This window comes from Oncorhynchus clarkii, chromosome 27, assembly GCF_045791955.1.
Source record: "Oncorhynchus clarkii lewisi isolate Uvic-CL-2024 chromosome 27, UVic_Ocla_1.0, whole genome shotgun sequence".
Lineage (NCBI taxonomy): Eukaryota > Metazoa > Chordata > Actinopteri > Salmoniformes > Salmonidae > Oncorhynchus > Oncorhynchus clarkii.
The window spans coordinates 841,570-861,599 of NC_092173.1; positions in this window are offsets into that span (position 1 = coordinate 841,570).

Consider the following 20,030-nt stretch of genomic DNA (forward strand, 5'->3'; position numbering starts at 1 on the left):
ACGATATTCCAGGGATAATCAACAGCTCTCTTAAATTCCAACACAACACATTCCCTTTCGAAAGATATTCTAGGGATAATTAACAGCTCTCTTAAATTCCAACACAACACATTCCCTTTCTAAAGATATTGTAGGGATAATTAACAGCTCTCTTAAATTCCAACACAACACATTCCCTTTCTAAAAATATGCTAGGGATAATTAAGAGCTCTCTTAAATTCCAACACAACACATTGCTTTTCTAAAGATATTCTAAGGATAATTAACAGCTCTCTTAAATTCCAACACAACACATTCCCTTTCGAAAGATATTCCATGGATAATTAAGAGCTCTCTTAAATTCCAACACAACCCATTGCTTTTCTTAAGATATTCTAAGGATAATTAACAGCTCTCTAAAATTCCCACACAACACATCCCACATTTAAAGATATTCTAGGGATAATTAACAGCTCTCTTAAATTCCAACACAACACATTGCCTTTCTAAAGATATTCTTGGGATAATTTACAGCTCTCTTAAATTCCCACACAATACATTCCCTTTCTAATGATATTCCAGGGATAATCAACAGCTCTCTTAAATTCCCACACAACACATTCCCTTTCCAAACATATTCTAGGGATAATTAACAGCTCTCTTAAATTCCAACACGACACATTCCCATTCTAAAGATATTCTAGGGCTATTTAACAGCTCTCTTACATTCCCACACAACACATTCCCTTTCTAAAGATATTCTAGGGATAATTAACAGCTCTCCTACATTCCAACACAACACATTCCCTTTCTAAAGATATTCTAAGGATAATTAACAGCTCTCTTAAATTCCCACACAACACATTCCCTTTCTAAAGATATTCTAGGGATAATTAACAGCTCTCTTAAATTCCAACACGACACATTCCCATTCTAAAGATATTCTAGGGCTATTTAACAGCTCTCTTACATTCCCACACAACACATTCCCTTTCTAAAGATATTCTAGGGGTAATTAACAGGTCTCCTACATTCCAACACAACAGATTCCCGTTCTAAAGATATTCCAGGGATAATTAACAGCTATCTTAAATTCCCACACAACACATTCCCTTTCTAAATATATTCTAGGGATAATTAACAGCTCTAGTACATTTCAACAAAACACATTCCCTTTCTAAAGATATTCCAGGGATAATTAACAGCTCTCTTAAATTCCAACACATCACATTCCCTTTCTAAAGATATTCTAGGGATAATTAAAAGCTCTCTTAAATTCCCACACACCACATTCCCTTTCTAAAGATATTCCAGGGATAATCAACAGCTCTCTTAAATTCCAACACAACACATTCCCTTTCGAAAGATATTCTAGGGTAATTAACAGTTATCTTAAATTCCAACACAACACAATCATTTTCTAAAGATATTTTAGGGATAATTAACAGCTCTCTTAAATTCCCACACAACACATTCCCTTTCTAAAGATATTCTTGGGAAAATTAACAACTCTCTTAAATTCCCACACAACACATTCCCTTTCGAAAGATATTCTAGGGTAATTACCAGCTCTCTTAAATTCCAACACAACACATTGCTTTTCTAAAGATATTCTAAGGATAATTAACAGCTGTCTTAAATTCCAACACAACACATTCCCTTTCTAAAAATATTCTAGGGATAATTAACAGCTCTCTTAAATTCCCACACAACACATTCCCATTCTAAAAATATTCTTGGGATAATTAACAGCTCTCTTAAACTCCCACACAACACATCCCACATTTAAAGATATTCTAGGGATAACTAACAGCTCTCTTAAATTCCAACACAACACATTCCCTTTCTAAAGATATTCTTGGGATAATTAACAGCTCTCTTAAATTCCCACACAATACATTCCCTTTCGAAAGATATTCCAGGGATAATCAACAGCTCTCTTAAATTCCAACACAACACATTCCCTTTCGAAAGATATTCTAGGGATAATTAACAGCTCTCTTAAATTCCCACACAACACATTCCCTTTCGAAAGATACTCTAGGGTAATTAACAGCTCTCTTAAAATACAACACAACACATTCCCTTTCTAAAGATATTGTAGGGATAATTAACAGCTCTCTTAAATTCCAACACAACACATTCCCTTTCTAAAAATATGACAGGGATAATTAAGAATTCTCTTAAATTCCAACACAACACATTGCTTTTCTAAAGATATTCTAAGGATAATTAACAGCTCTCTTAAATTCGAACACAACACATTCCCTTTCGAAAGATATTCCATGGATAATTAAGAGCTCTCTTAAATTCCAACACAACACATTCCCTTTGTAAAGATATTCTAGGGATAACTAACAGCTCTCGTAAATTCCAACACAACACATTCCCTTTCTAAAGATATTCTAGGGATAATTAACAGCTCTCTTAAAATTCCAACACAACACATTCCCTTTCTAAAGATTTTCTAGGGATAATTAACAGCTCTCTTAAATTCCAACACAACACATTCCCTTTCTAAAGATATTCTAGGGATAATTAACAACTCTCTTAAATTCCCACACAACACATTCCCTTTCTAAAGATATTCTTGGGAAAATTAACAACTCTCTTAAATTCCCACACAACACATTCCCTTTCGAAAGATATTCTAGGGTAATTACCAGCTCTCTTAAATTCCAACACAACACATTCCCTTTCTAAAGATATTGTAGGGATAATTAACAGCTCTCTTAAATTCCAACACAACACATTCCCTTTCTAAAGATATTCTTGGGATATTTAACAGCTCTCTTAAATTCCCACATAACACATTCCCGTTCGAAAGATATTCTAGGGTAATTAACAGCTATCTTAAATTCCAACACAACACAATCATTTTCTAAAGATATTCGAGGGTTAATTAACAGCTCTCTTACATTCCCACACAACACATTCCCTTTCTAAAGATATTCCAGGGATAATTAACAGCTGTCTTAAATTCCAACACAACACATTCCCTTTCTAAAGATATTGTAGGGATAATTAACAGCTCTCTTAAATTCCAACACAACACATTCCCTTTCTAAAAATATGCCAGGGATAATTAAGAGCTCTCTTAAATTCCAACACAACCCATTGCTTTTCTTAAGATATTCTAAGGATAATTAACAGCTCTCTAAAATTCCCACACAACACATCCCACATTTAAAGATATTCTAGGGATAATTAACAGCTCTCTTAAATTCCAACACAACACATTCCCTTTCTAAAGATATTCTTGGGATAATTTACAGCTCTCTTAAATTCCCACACTATACATTCCCTTTCTAACAATATTCCAGGGATAATCAACAGCTCTCTTAAATTCCAACACGACACATTCCCATTCTAAAGATATTCTAGGGATAATTAACAGCTCTCCTACATTCCAACACAACACATTCCCTTTCTAAAGATATTCTAAGGATAATTAACAGCTCTCTTAAATTCCCACACAACACATTCCCTTTCTAAAGATAATCTAGGGATAATTAACAGCTCTCTTAAATTCCAACACGACACATTCCCTTTCTAAAGATATTCTAGGGATAATTAACAACTCTCTTAAATTCCCACACAACACATTCCCTTTCTAAAGATATTCTTGGGAAAATTAACAACTCTCTTAAATTCCCACACAACACATTCCCTTTCGAAAGATATTCTAGGGTAATTACCAGCTCTCTTAAATTCCAACACAACACATTCCCTTTCTAAAGACATTGTTGGGATAATTAACAGCTCTCTTAAATTCCAACACAACACATTCCCTGTCTAAAGATATTCTTGTGATAATTAACAGCTCTCTTAAATTTCCACATAACACATTCCCTTTCGTAAGATATTCTAGGGCAATTAACAGCTATCTTAAATTCCAACACAACACAATAATTTTCTAAAGATATTCACGGGATAATTAACAGCTCTCTTACATTCCCACACAACACATTCCCTTTCTAAAGATATTCTAGGGGTAATTAACAGGTCTCCTACATTCCCACACAACACATTCCCTTTCTAAAGATATTCCAGGGATAATTAACAGCTGTCTTAAATTCCAACACAACACATTCCCTTTCTAAAGATATTCTAGGGATAATTAACAGCTCTCTTAAACTCCCACACAACACATCCCACATTTAAAGATATTCTAGGGATAACTAACAGCTCTCTTAAATTCCAACACAACACATTCCCTTTCTAAAGATATTCTTGGGATAATTAACAGCTCTCTTAAATTCCCACACAATACATTCCCTTTCGAACGATATTCCAGGGATAATCAACAGCTCTCTTAAATTCCAACACAACACATTCCCTTTCTAAAGATATTGTAGGGATAATTAACAGCTCTCTTAAATTCCAACACAACACATTCCCTTTCTAAAAATATGCTAGGGATAATTAAGAGCTCTCTTAAATTCCAACACAACACATTGCTTTTATTAAAGATATTCTAAGGATAATTAACAGCTCTCTTAAATTCCAACACAACACATTCCCTTTCGAAAGATATTCCATGGATAATTAAGAGCTCTCTTAAATTCCAACACAACCCATTGCTTTTATTAAAGATATTCTAGGGATAATTAACAGCTCTCTTAAATTCCAACAAAACACATTCCCTTTCTAAAGATATTCTTGGGATAATTTACAGCTCTCTTAAATTCCCACACAATACATTCCCTTTCTAACGATATTCCAGGGATAATCAACAGCTCTCTTAAATTCCAACACAACCCATTCCCTTTCTAAAGACATTCTAGGGGTAATCAACAGCTCTCTTAAATTCCAACAAGACACATTCCCATTCTAAAGATATTCTAGGGACAATTAACAACTCTCTTAAACTCCCACACAACACATTCCCTTTCTAAAGATATTCTTGGGAAAATGAACAAATCTCTTAAATTCCCACACAACACATTCCCTTTCCAAACATATTCTAGGGATAATTAACAGCTCTCTTAAATTCCAACACGACACATTCCCATTCTAAAGATATTCTAGGGCTATTTAACAGCTCTCTTACATTCCCACACAACACATTCCCTTTCTAAAGATATTCTAGGGATAATTAACAGCTCTCCTACATTCCAACACAACACATTCCCTTTCTAAAGATATTCTAAGGATAATTAACAGCTCTCTTAAATTCCAACACGACACATTCCCTTTCTAAAGATATTCTTGGGAAAATTAACAACTCTCTTAAATTCCCACACAACACATTCCCTTTCGAAAGATATTCTAGGGTAATTACCAGCTCTCTTAAATGCCAACACAACACATTCCCTTTCTAAAGATATTGTTGGGATAATTAACAGCTCTCTTAAATTCCAACAAGACACATTCCCATTCTAAAGATATTCTAGGGACAATTAACAACTCTCTTAAACTCCCACGCAACACATTCCCTTTCTAAAGATATTCTTGGGAAAATGAACAACTCTCTTAAATTCCCACACAACACATTCCCTTTCCAAACATATTCTAGGGATAATTAACAGCTCTCTTAAATTCCAACACGACACATTCCCATTCTAAAGATATTCTAGGGCTATTTAACAGCTCTCTTACATTCCCACACAACACATTCCCTTTCTAAAGATATTCTAGGGATAATTAACAGCTCTCCTACATTCCAACACAACACATTCCCTTTCTAAAGATATTCTAAGGATAATTAACAGCTCTCTTAAATTCCAACACGACACATTCCCTTTCTAAAGATATTCTTGGGAAAATTAACAACTCTCTTAAATTCCCACACAATACATTCCCTTTCTAACGATATTCCAGGGATAATCAACAGCTCTCTTAAATTCCAACACAACACATTCCCTTTCTAAAGATATTGTTGGGATAATTAACAGCTCTCTTAAATTCCAACAAGACACATTCCCATTCTAAAGATATTCTAGGGACAATTAACAACTCTCTTAAACTCCCACACAACACATTCCCTTTCTAAAGATATTCTTGGGAAAATGAACAACTCTCTTAAATTCCCACACAACACATTCCCTTTCCAAACATATTCTAGGGATAATTAACAGCTCTCTTAAATTCCAACACGACACATTCCCATTCTAAAGATATTCTAGGGCTATTTAACAGCTCTCTTACATTCCCACACAACACATTCCCTTTCTAAAGATATTCTAGGGATAAGTAACAGCTCTCCTACATTCCAACACGACACATTCCCTTTCTAAAGATATTCTTGGGAAAATTAACAACTCTCTTAAATTCCCACACAACACATTCCCTTTCGAAAGATATTCTAGGGTAATTACCAGCTCTCTTAAATTCCAACACAACACATTCCCTTTCTAAAGATATTCTTGGGATAATTAACAGCTCTCTTAAATTTCCACATAACACATTCCCTTTCGAAAGATATTCTAGGGCAATTAACAGCTATCTTAAATTCCAACACAACACATTCCCTTTCTAAAGATATTCCAGGGATAATTAACAGCTGTCTTAAACTCCCACACAACACATCCTACATTTAAAGATATTCTAGGGATAACTAACAGCTCTCTTAAATTCCAACACAACACATTTCCTTTCTAAAGATATTCTTGGGATAATTAACAGCTCTCTTAAATTCCCACACAATACATTCCCTTTCGAACGATATTCCAGGGATAATCAACAGCTCTCTTAAATTCCAACACAACACATTCCCTTTCGAAAGATACTCTAGGGTAATTAACAGCTCTCTTAAATTCCAACACAACACATTCCCTTTCTAAAGATATTGTAGGGATAATTAACAGCTCTCTTAAATTCCAACACAACACATTCCCTTTCTAAAAATATGCTAGGGATAATTAAGAGCTCTCTTAAATTCCAACACAACCCATTGTTTTTCTTAAGATATTCTAGGGATAATTAACAGCTCTCTTAAATTCCAACACAACACATTCCCTTTCTAAAGATATTCTTGGGATAATTTACAGCTCTCATAAATTCCCACACAATACATTCCCTTTCTAACGATATTCCAGGGATAATCAACAGCTCTCTTAAATTCCAACACAACCCATTCCCTTTCTAAAGACATTCTAGGGGTAATCAACAGCTCTCTTAAATTCCAACAAGACACATTCCCATTCTAAAGATATTCTAGGGACAATTAACAACTCTCTTAAACTCCCACACAACACATTCCCTTTCTAAAGATATTCTTGGGAAAATGAACAACTCTCTTAAATTCCCACACAACACATTCCCTTTCGAAAGATATTCTAGGGTAATTACCAGCTCTCTTAAATTCCAACACAACACATTCCCTTTCTAAAGATATTGTTGGGATAATTAACAGCTCTCTTAAATTCCAACACAACACATTCCCTTTCTAAAGATATTCTTGGGATAATTAACAGCTCTCTTAAATTTCCACATAACACATTCCCTTTCGAAAGATATTCTAGGGCAATTAACAGCTATCTTAAATTCCAACACAACACAATCATTTTCTAAAGATATTCAAGGGATAATTAACAGCTCTCTTACATTCCCACACAACACATTCCATTTCTAAAGATATTCCAGGGATAATTAACAGCTGTCTTAAACTCCCACACAACACATCCTACATTTAAAGATATTCTAGGGATAACTAACAGCTCTCTTAAATTCCAACACAACACATTTCCTTTCTAAAGATATTCTTGGGATAATTAACAGCTCTCTTAAATTCCCACACAATACATTCCCTTTCGAACGATATTCCAGGGATAATCAACAGCTCTCTTAAATTCCAACACAACACATTCCCTTTCGAAAGATATTCTAGGGATAATTAACAGCTCTCTTAAATTCCCACACAACACATTCCCTTTCTAAAGATATTGTAGGGATAATTAACAGCTCTCTTAAATTCCAACACAACACATTCCCTTTCTAAAAATATGCTAGGGATAATTAAGAGCTCTCTTAAATTCCAACACAACCCATTGCTTTTCTTAAGATATTGTAGGGATAATTAACAGCTCTCTTAAATTCCAACACAACACATTCCCTTTCTAAAGATATTCTTGGGATAATTTACAGCTCTCTTAAATTCCCACACAATACATTCCCTTTCTAACGATATTCCAGGGATAATCAACAGCTCTCTTAAATTCCAACACAACCCATTCCCTTTCTAAAGACATTCTAGGGGTAATCAACAGCTCTCTTAAATTCCAACAAGACACATTCCCATTCTAAAGATATTCTAGGGACAATTAACAACTCTCTTAAACTCCCACACAACACATTCCCTTTCTAAAGATATTCTTGGGAAAATTAACAACTCTCTTAAATTCCCACACAACACATTCCCTTTCCAAACATATTCTAGGGATAATTAACAGCTCTCCTAAATTCCAACACGACACATTCCCATTCTAAAGATATTCTAGGGCTATTTAACAGCTCTCTTACATTCCCTCACAACACATTCCCTTTCTAAAGATATTCTAGGGATAATTAACAGCTCTCCTACATTCCAACACAACACATTCCCTTTCTAAATATATTCTAAGGATAATTAACAGCTCTCTTAAATTCCCACACAACACATTCCCTTTCTAAAGATATTCTAGGGATAATTAACAGCTCTCTTAAATTCCAACACGACACATTCCCATTCTAAAGATATTCTAGGGCTATTTAACAGCTCTCTTACATTCCCACACAACACATTCCCTTTCTAAAGATATTCTAGGGATAATTAACAGCTCTCTTAAATTCCAACACGACACATTCCCTTTCTAAAGATATTCTAAGGATAATTAACAGCTCTCTTAAATTCCCACACAACACATTCCCTTTCTAAAGATATTCTAGGGATAATTAACAGCTCTCTTAAATTCCAACACGACACATTCCCATTCTAAAGATATTCTAGGGATAATTAACAACTCTCTTAAACTCCCACACAACACATTCCCTTTCTAAAGATATTCTTGGGAAAATGAACAACTCTCTTAAATTCCCACACAACACATTCCCTTTCCAAACATATTCTAGGGATAATTAACAGCTCTCTTAAATTCCAACACGACACATTCCCATTCTAAAGATATTCTAGGGCTATTTAACAGCTCTCTTACATTCCCACACAACACATTCCCTTTCTAAAGATATTCTAGGGATAATTAACAGCTCTCCTACATTCCAACACAACACATTCCCTTTGTAAAGATATTCTAAGGATAATTAACAGCTCTCTTAAATTCCAACACGACACATTCCCTTTCTAAAGATATTCTTGGGAAAATTAACAACTCTCTTAAATTCCCACACAACACATTCCCTTTCGAAAGATATTCTAGGGTAATTACCAGCTCTCTTAAATTCCAACACAACACATTCCCTTTCTAAAGATATTGTTGGGATAATTAACAGCTCTCTTAAATTCCAACACAACACATTCCCTTTCTAAAGATATTCTTGGGATAATTAACAGCTCTCTTAAATTTCCACATAACACATTCCCTTTCGAAAGATATTCTAGGGCAATTAACAGCTATCTTAAATTCCAACACAACACAATCATTTTCTAAAGATATTCAAGGGATAATTAACAGCTCTCCTACATTCCAACACAACACATTCCCTTTCTAAATATATTCTAAGGATAATTAACAGCTCTCTTAAATTCCCACACAACACATTCCCTTTCTAAAAATATTCTAGGGATAATTAACAGCTCTCTTAAATTCCAACACGACACATTCCCATTCTAAAGATATTCTAGGGCTATTTAACAGCTCTCTTACATTCCCACACAACACATTCCCTTTCTAAAGATATTCTAGGGATAATTAACAGCTCTCCTACATTCCAACACAACACATTCCCTTTCTAAAGATATTCTAAGGATAATTAACAGCTCTCTTAAATTCCCACACAACACATTCCCTTTCGAAAGATATTCTAGGGTAATTAACAGCTCTCTTAAATTCCAACACAACACATTCCCTTTCTAAAGATATTGTAGGGATAATTAACAGCTCTCTTAAATTCCAACACAACACATTGCTTTTCTAAAGATATTCTAAGGATAATTAACAGCTCTCTTACATTCCCACACAACACATTCCCTTTCTAAAGATATTCTAGGGGTAATTAACAGGTCTCCTACATTCCCACACAACACATTCCCTTTCTAAAGATATTCCAGGGATAATTAACAGCTGTCTTAAATTCCAACACAACACATTCCCATTCTAAAAATATTCTAGGGATAATTAACAGCTCTCTTAAACTCCCACACAACACATCCCACATTTAAAGATACTCTAGGGATAACTAACAGCTCTCTTAAATTCCAACACAACACATTCCCTTTCTAAAGATATTCTTGGGATAATTAACAGCTCTCTTAAATTCCCACACAACACATTCCCTTTCGAAAGATATTCTAGGGTAATTAACAGCTCTCTTAAATTCCAACACAACACAATCCTTTTCTAAAGATATTCTAGGGATAATTAACAGCTCTCTTAAAATTCCAACACAACACATTCCCTTTCTAAAGATTTTCTAGGGATAATTAACAGCTCTCTTAAATTCCAACACAACACATTCCCTTTCTAAAGATATTCTAGGGATAATTAACAACTCTCTTAAATTCCCACACAACACATTCCCTTTCTAAAGATATTCTTGGGAAAATTAACAACTCTCTTAAATTCCCACACAACACATTCCCTTTCGAAAGATATTCTAGGGTAATTACCAGCTCTCTTAAATTCCAACACAACACATTCCCTTTCTAAAGATATTGTAGGGATAATTAACAGCTCTCTTAAATTCCAACACAACACATTCCCTTTCTAAAGATATTCTTGGGATAATTAACAGCTCTCTTAAATTCCAACACAACACATTCCCTTTCTAAAGATATTCTAGGGTAATTACCAGCTCTCTTAAATTCCAACACACCACATTCCCTTTCTAAAGATATTCTAGGGATAATTAACAGCTCTCTTAAATTCCAACACACCACATTCCCATTCTAAAAATATTCTAGGGATAACTAACAGCTCTCTTAAATTCCAACACAACACATTCCCTTTCTAAAGATATTCTTGGGATAATTAACAGCTCTCTTAAATTCCAACACAACACATTCCCTTTCGAAAGATATTCAAGGGATAATTAACAGCTCTCTTATAATCCCACACAACACATTCCCTTTCTAAAGATATTCTAAGGATAATTAACAGCTCTCTTAAATTCCAACACAACACATTCCCTTTCTAAAGATATTCTTGGGATAATTTACAGCTCTCTGAAATTCCCACACAATACATTCCCTTTCTAACGATATTCCAGGGATAATCAACAGCTCTCTTAAATTCCAACACAACCCATTCCCTTTCTAAAGACATTCTAGGGGTAATCAACAGCTCTCTTAAATTCCAACACAACACATTCCCTTTCTAAAGATATTGTAGGGATAATTAACAGCTCTCTTAAATTCCAACACAACACATTCCCTTTCTAAAAATATGCTAGGGATAATTAAGAGCTCTCTTAAATTCCAACACAACCCATTGCTTTTCTTAAGATATTCTAAGGATAATTAACAGCTCTCTAAAATTCCCACACAACACATCCCACATTTAAAGATATTCTAGGGATAATTAACAGCTCTCTTAAATTCCAACACAACACATTCCCTTTCTAAAGATATTCTTGGGATAATTTACAGCTCTCTTAAATTCCCACACAATACATTCCCTTTCTAACGATATTCCAGGGATAATCAACAGCTCTCTTAAATTCCAACACAACCCATTCCCTTTCTAAAGACATTCTAGTGGTAATCAACAGCTCTCTTAAATTCCAACAAGACACATTCCCATTCTAAAGATATTCTAGGGACAATTAACAACTCTCTTAAACTCCCACACAACACATTCCCTTTCTAAAGATATTCTTGGGAAAATGAACAACTCTCTTAAATTCCCACACAACACATTCCCTTTCCAAACATATTCTAGGGATAATTAACAGCTCTCTTAAATTCCAACACGACACATTCCCATTCTAAAGATATTCTAGGGATAATTAACAGCTCTCCTACATTCCAACACAACACATTCCCTTTCTAAATATATTCTAAGGATAATTAACAGCTCTCTTAAATTCCAACACAACACATTCCCTTTCGAAAGATATTCCATGGATAATTAAGAGCTCTCTTAAATTCCAACACAACCCATTGCTTTTCTTAAGATATTCTAGGGATAATTAACAGCTCTCTTAAATTCCAACAAAACACATTCCCTTTCTAAAGATATTCTTGGGATAATTTACAGCTCTCTTAAATTCCCACACAATACATTCCCTTTCTAACGATATTCCAGGGATAATCAACAGCTCTCTTAAATTCCAACACAACCCATTCCCTTTCTAAAGACATTCTAGGGGTAATCAACAGCTCTCTTAAATTCCAAAAAGACACATTCCCATTCTAAAGATATTCTAGGGACAATTAACAACTCTCTTAAACTCCCACACAACACATTCCCTTTCTAAAGATATTCTTGGGAAAATGAACAACTCTCTTAAATTCCCACACAACACATTCCCTTTCCAAACATATTCTAGGGATAATTAACAGCTCTCTTAAATTCCAACACGACACATTCCCATTCTAAAGATATTCTAGGGCTATTTAACAGCTCTCTTAAATTTCCACATAACACATTCCCTTTCGAAAGATATTCTAGGGCAATTAACAGCTATCTTAAATTCCAACACAACACAATCATTTTCTAAAGATATTCTAGGGATAATTAACAGCTCTCCTACATTCCAACACAACACATTCCCTTTCTAAATATATTCTAAGGATAATTAACAGCTCTCTTAAATTCCAACACAACACATTCCCATTCTAAAGATATTCTAGGGATAATTAACAGCTCTCCTACATTCCAACACAACACATTCCCTTTCTAAAGATATTCTAAGGATAATTAACAGCTCTCTTAAATTCCCACACAACACATTCCCTTTCGAAAGATATTCTAGGGTAATTACCAGCTCTCTTAAATTCCAACACAACACATTCCCTTTCTAAAGATATTGTAGGGATAATTAACAGCTCTCTTAAATTCCAACACAACACATTCCCTTTCTAAAGATATTCTTGGGATAATTAACAGCTCTCTTAAATTCCAACACAACACATTCCCTTTCTAAAGATATTCTAGGGTAATTACCAGCTCTCTTAAATTCCAACACACCACATTCCCTTTCTAAAGATATTCTAGGGATAATTAACAGCTCTCTTAAATTCCAACACACCACATTCCCATTCTAAAAATATTCTAGGGATAACTAACAGCTCTCTTAAATTCCAACACAACACATTCCCTTTCTAAAGATATTCTTGGGATAATTAACAGCTCTCTTAAATTCCAACACAACACATTCCCTTTCTAAAGACATTCTAGGGGTAATCAACAGCTCTCTTAAATTCCAACACAACACATTCCCTTTCTAAAGATATTGTAGGGATAATTAACAGCTCTCTTAAATTCCAACACAACACATTCCCTTTCTAAAAATATGCTAGGGATAATTAAGAGCTCTCTTAAATTCCAACACAACCCATTGCTTTTCTTAAGATATTATAAGGATAATTAACAGCTCTCTAAAATTCCCACACAACACATCCCACATTTAAAGATATTCTAGGGATAATTAACAGCTCTCTTAAATTCCAACACAACACATTCCCTTTCGAAAGATATTCAAGGGATAATTAACAGCTCTCTAAAATTCCCACACAACACATCCCACATTTAAAGATATTCTTGGGATAATTAACAGCTCTCTTAAATTCCAACACAACACATTCCCTTTCGAAAGATATTCAAGGGATAATTAACAGCTCTCTTATAATCCCACACAACACATTCCCTTTCTAAAGATATTCTAAGGATAATTAACAGCTCTCTTAAATTCCAACACAACACATTCCCTTTCTAAAGATATTCTTGGGATAATTTACAGCTCTCTGAAATTCCCACACAATACATTCCCGTTCTAACGATATTCCAGGGATAATCAACAGCTCTCTTAAATTCCAACACAACCCATTCCCTTTCTAAAGACATTCTAGGGGTAATCAACAGCTCTCTTAAATTCCAACAAGACACATTCCCATTCTAAAGATATTCTAGGGACAATTAACAACTCTCTTAAACTCCCACACAACACATTCCCTTTCTAAAGATATTCTTGGGAAAATGAACAACTCTTAAATTCCCACACAACACATTCCCTTTCCAAACATATTCTAGGGATAATTAACAGCTCTCGTAAATTCCAACACGACACATTCCCATTCTAAAGATATTCTAGGGCTATTTAACAGCTCTCTTACATTCCCACACAACACATCCCCTTTCTAAAGATATTCTAGGGATAATTAACAGCTCTCCTACATTCCAACACAACACATTCCCTTTCTAAAGATATTCTAAGGATAATTAACAGCTCTCTTAAATTCCCACACAACACATTCCCTTTCCAAACATATTCTAGGGATAATTAACAGCTCTCTTAAATTCCAACACGACACATTCCCATTCTAAAGATATTCTAGGGCTATTTAACAGCTCTCTTACATTCCCACACAACACATTCCCTTTCTAAAGATATTCTAGGGATAATTAACAGCTCTCCTACATTCCAACACAACACATTCCCTTTCTAAAGATATTCTAAGGATAATTAACAGCTCTCTTAAATTCCCACACAACACATTCCCTTTCGAAAGATATTCTAGGGTAATTAACAGCTCTCTTAAATTCCAACACAACACATTTCCTTTCTAAAGATATTGTAGGGATAATTAACAGCTCTCTTAAATTCCAACACAACACATTGCTTTTCTAAAGATATTCTAAGGATAATTAACAGCTCTCTTACATTCCCACACAACACATTCCCTTTCTAAAGATATTCTAGGGGTAATTAACAGGTCTCCTACATTCCCACACAACACATTCCCTTTCTAAAGATATTCCAGGGATAATTAACAGCTGTCTTAAATTCCAACACAACACATCCCACATTTAAAGATACTCTAGGGATAACTAACAGCTCTCTTAAATTCCAACACAACACATTCCCTTTCTAAAGATATTCTTGGGATAATTAACAGCTCTCTTAAATTCCAACACAACACATTCCCTTTCGAAAGATATTCTAGGGTAATTAACAGCTATCTTAAATTCCAACACAACACAATCCTTTTCTAAAGATATTCAAGGGATAATTAACAGCTCTCTTATAATCCCACACAACACATTCCCCTTCTAAAGATATTGTAGGGATAATTAACAGCTCTCTTAAATTTCCACACAACACATTCCCTTTCTAAAGATATTCTAGGGATATTTAACAGCTCTCCTACATTCCAACACAACACATTCCCTTTCTAAAGATATTCTAAGGATAATTAACAGCTCTCTTAAATTCCCACACAACACATTCCCTTTCGAAAGATATTCTAGGGTAATTAACAGCTATCTTAAATTCCAACACAACACAATCCTTTTCTAAAGATATTCAAGGTATAATTAACAGCTCTCTTATAATCCCACACAACACATTCCCTTTCTAAAGATATTCTAGGGATATTTAACAGCTCTCTTACATTCCCACACAACACATTCCCTTTCTAAAGATATTCTAGTGATAATTAACAGCTCTCTTAAATTCCAACACAACACATTCCCTTTCTAAAGATATTCTAGGGATAATTAACAGCTCTCTTAAACTCCCACACAACACATCCCACATTTAAAGATACTCTAGGGATAACTAACAGCTCTCTTAAATTCCAACACAACACATTCCCTTTCTAAAGATATTCTTGGGATAATTAACAGCTCTCTTAAATTCCCACACAACACATTCCCTTTCGAAAGATATTCTAGGGTAATTAACAGCTCTCTTAAATTCCAACACAACACAATCCTTTTCTAAAGATATTCTAGGGATAATTAACAGCTCTCTTAAAATTCCAACACAACACATTCCCTTTCTAAAGATTTTCTAGGGATAATTAACAGCTCTCTTAAATTCCAACACAACCCATTCCCTTTCTAAAGATATTCTAGGGATAATTAACAACTCTCTTAAATTCCCACACAACACATTCCCTTTCTAAAGATATTCTTGGGAAAATTAACAACTCTCTTAAATTCCCACACAACACATTCCCTTTCGAAAGATATTCTAGGGTAATTACCAGCTCTCTTAAATTCCAACACAACACATTCCCTTTCTAAAGATATTGTAGGGATAATTAACAGCTCTCTTAAATTCCAACACAACACATTCCCTTTCTAAAGATATTCTTGGGATAATTAACAGCTCTCTTAAATTCCAACACAACACATTCCCTTTCTAAAGATATTCTAGGGTAATTACCAGCTCTCTTAAATTCCAACACACCACATTCCCTTTCTAAAGATATTCTAGGGATAATTAACAGCTCTCTTAAATTCCAACACACCACATTCCCATTCTAAAAATATTCTAGGGATAACTAACAGCTCTCTTAAATTCCAACACAACACATTCCCTTTCTAAAGATATTCTTGGGATAATTAACAGCTCTCTTAAATTCCAACACAACACATTCCCTTTCGAAAGATATTCAAGGGATAATTAACAGCTCTCTTATAATCCCACACAACACATTCCCTTTCTAAAGATATTCTAAGGATAATTAACAACTCTCTTAAATTCCAACACAACACATTCCCTTTCTAAAGATATTCTTGGGATAATTTACAGCTCTCTGAAATTCCCACACAATACATTCCCTTTCTAACGATATTCCAGGGATAATCAACAGCTCTCTTAAATTCCAACACAACACATTCCCTTTCTAAAGATATTGTAGGGATAATTAACAGCTCTCTTAAATTCCAACACAACACATTCCCTTTCTAAAAATATGCTAGGGATAATTAAGAGCTCTCTTAAATTCCAACACAACCCATTGCTTTTCTTAAGATATTCTAAGGATAATTAACAGCTCTCTAAAATTCCCACACAACACATCCCACATTTAAAGATATTCTAGGGATAATTAACAGCTCTCTTAAATTCCAACACAACACATTCCCTTTCTAAAGATATTCTTGGGATAATTTACAGCTCTCTTAAATTCCCACACAATACATTCCCTTTCTAACGATATTCCAGGGATAATCAACAGCTCTCTTAAATTCCAACACAACCCATTCCCTTTCTAAAGACATTCTAGTGGTAATCAACAGCTCTCTTAAATTCCAACAAGACACATTCCCATTCTAAAGATATTCTAGGGACAATTAACAACTCTCTTAAACTCCCACACAACACACTAAAGATATTCTGGGAAAATGAACAACTCTCTTAAATTCCCACACAACACATTCCCTTTCCAAACATATTCTAGGGATAATTAACAGCTCTCTTAAATTCCAACACGACACATTCCCATTCTAAAGATATTCTAGGGATAATTAACAGCTCTCCTACATTCCAACACAACACATTCCCTTTCTAAATATATTCTAAGGATAATTAACAGCTCTCTTAAATTCCAACACAACACATTCCCATTCTAAAGATATTCTAGGGCTATTTAACAGCTCTCTTACATTCCCACACAACACATTCCCTTTCTAAAGATATTCTAGGGATAATTAACAGCTCTCCTACATTCCAACACAACACATTCCCTTTCTAAAGATATTCTAAGGATAATTAACAGCTCTCTTAAATTCCCACACAACGCATTCCCTTTCGAAAGATATTCTAGGGTAATTACCAGCTCTCTTAAATTCCAACACAACACATTCCCTTTCTAAAGATATTGTAGGGATAATTAACAGCTCTCTTAAATTCCAACACAACACATTCCCTTTCTAAAGATATTCTTGGGATAATTAACAGCTCTCTTAAATTCCAACACAACACATTCCCTTTCTAAAGATATTCTAGGGTAATTACCAGCTCTCTTAAATTCCAACACACCACATTCCCTTTCTAAAGATATTCTAGGGATAATTAACAGCTCTCTTAAATTCCAACACACCACATTCCCATTCTAAAAATATTCTAGGGATAACTAACAGCTCTCTTAAATTCCAACACAACACATTCCCTTTCTAAAGATATTCTTGGGATAATTAACAGCTCTCTTAAATTCCAACACAACACATTCCCTTTCTAAAGACATTCTAGGGGTAATCAACAGCTCTCTTAAATTCCAACACAACACATTCCCTTTCTAAAGATATTGTAGGGATAATTAACAGCTCTCTTAAATTCCAACACAACACATTCCCTTTCTAAAAATATGCTAGGGATAATTAAGAGCTCTCTTAAATTCCAACACAACCCATTGCTTTTCTTAAGATATTCTAAGGATAATTAACAGCTCTCTAAAATTCCCACACAACACATCCCACATTTAAAGATATTCTAGGGATAATTAACAGCTCTCTTAAATTCCAACACAACACATTCCCTTTCGAAAGATATTCAAGGGATAATTAACAGCTCTCTAAAATTCCCACACAACACATCCCAAATTTAAAGATATTCTTGGGATAATTAACAGCTCTCTTAAATTCCAACACAACACATTCCCTTTCGAAAGATATTCAAGGGATAATTAACAGCTCTCTTATAATCCCACACAACACATTCCCTTTCTAAAGATATTCTAAGGATAATTAACAGCTCTCTTAAATTCCAACACAACACATTCCCTTTCTAAAGATATTCTTGGGATAATTTACAGCTCTCTGAAATTCCCACACAATACATTCCCGTTCTAACGATATTCCAGGGATAATCAACAGCTCTCTTAAATTCCAACACAACCCATTCCCTTTCTAAAGACATTCTAGGGGTAATCAACAGCTCTCTTAAATTCCAACAAGACACATTCCCATTCTAAAGATATTCTAGGGACAATTAACAACTCTCTTAAACTCCCACACAACACATTCCCTTTCTAAAGATATTCTTGGGAAAATGAACAACTCTTAAATTCCCACACAACACATTCCCTTTCCAAACATATTCTAGGGATAATTAACAGCTCTCGTAAATTCCAACACGACACATTCCCATTCTAAAGATATTCTAGGGCTATTTAACAGCTCTCTTACATTCCCACACAACACATCCCCTTTCTAAAGATATTCTAGGGATAATTAACAGCTCTCCTACATTCCAACACAACACATTCCCTTTCTAAAGATATTCTAAGGATAATTAACAGCTCTCTTAAATTCCCACACAACACATTCCCTTTCGAAAGATATTCTAGGGTAATTAACAGCTCTCTTAAATTCCAACACAACACATTTCCTTTCTAAAGATATTGTAGGGATAATTAACAGCTCTCTTAAATTCCAACACAACACATTGCTTTTCTAAAGATATTCTAAGGATAATTAACAGCTCTCTTACATTCCCACACAACACATTCCCTTTCTAAAGATATTCTAGGGGTAATTAACAGGTCTCCTACATTCCCACACAACACATTCCCTTTCTAAAGATATTCCAGGGATAATTAACAGCTGTCTTAAATTCCAACACAACACATCCCACATTTAAAGATACTCTAGGGATAACTAACAGCTCTCTTAAATTCCAACACAACACATTCCCTTTCTAAAGATATTCTTGGGATAATTAACAGCTCTCTTAAATTCCAACACAACACATTCCCTTTCGAAAGATATTCTAGGGTAATTAACAGCTATCTTAAATTCCAACACAACACAATCCTTTTCTAAAGATATTCAAGGGATAATTAACAGCTCTCTTATAATCCCACACAACACATTCCCCTTCTAAAGATATTGTAGGGATAATTAACAGCTCTCTTAAATTTCCACACAACACATTCCCTTTCTAAAGATATTCTAGGGATATTTAACAGCTCTCCTACATTCCAACACAACACATTCCCTTTCTAA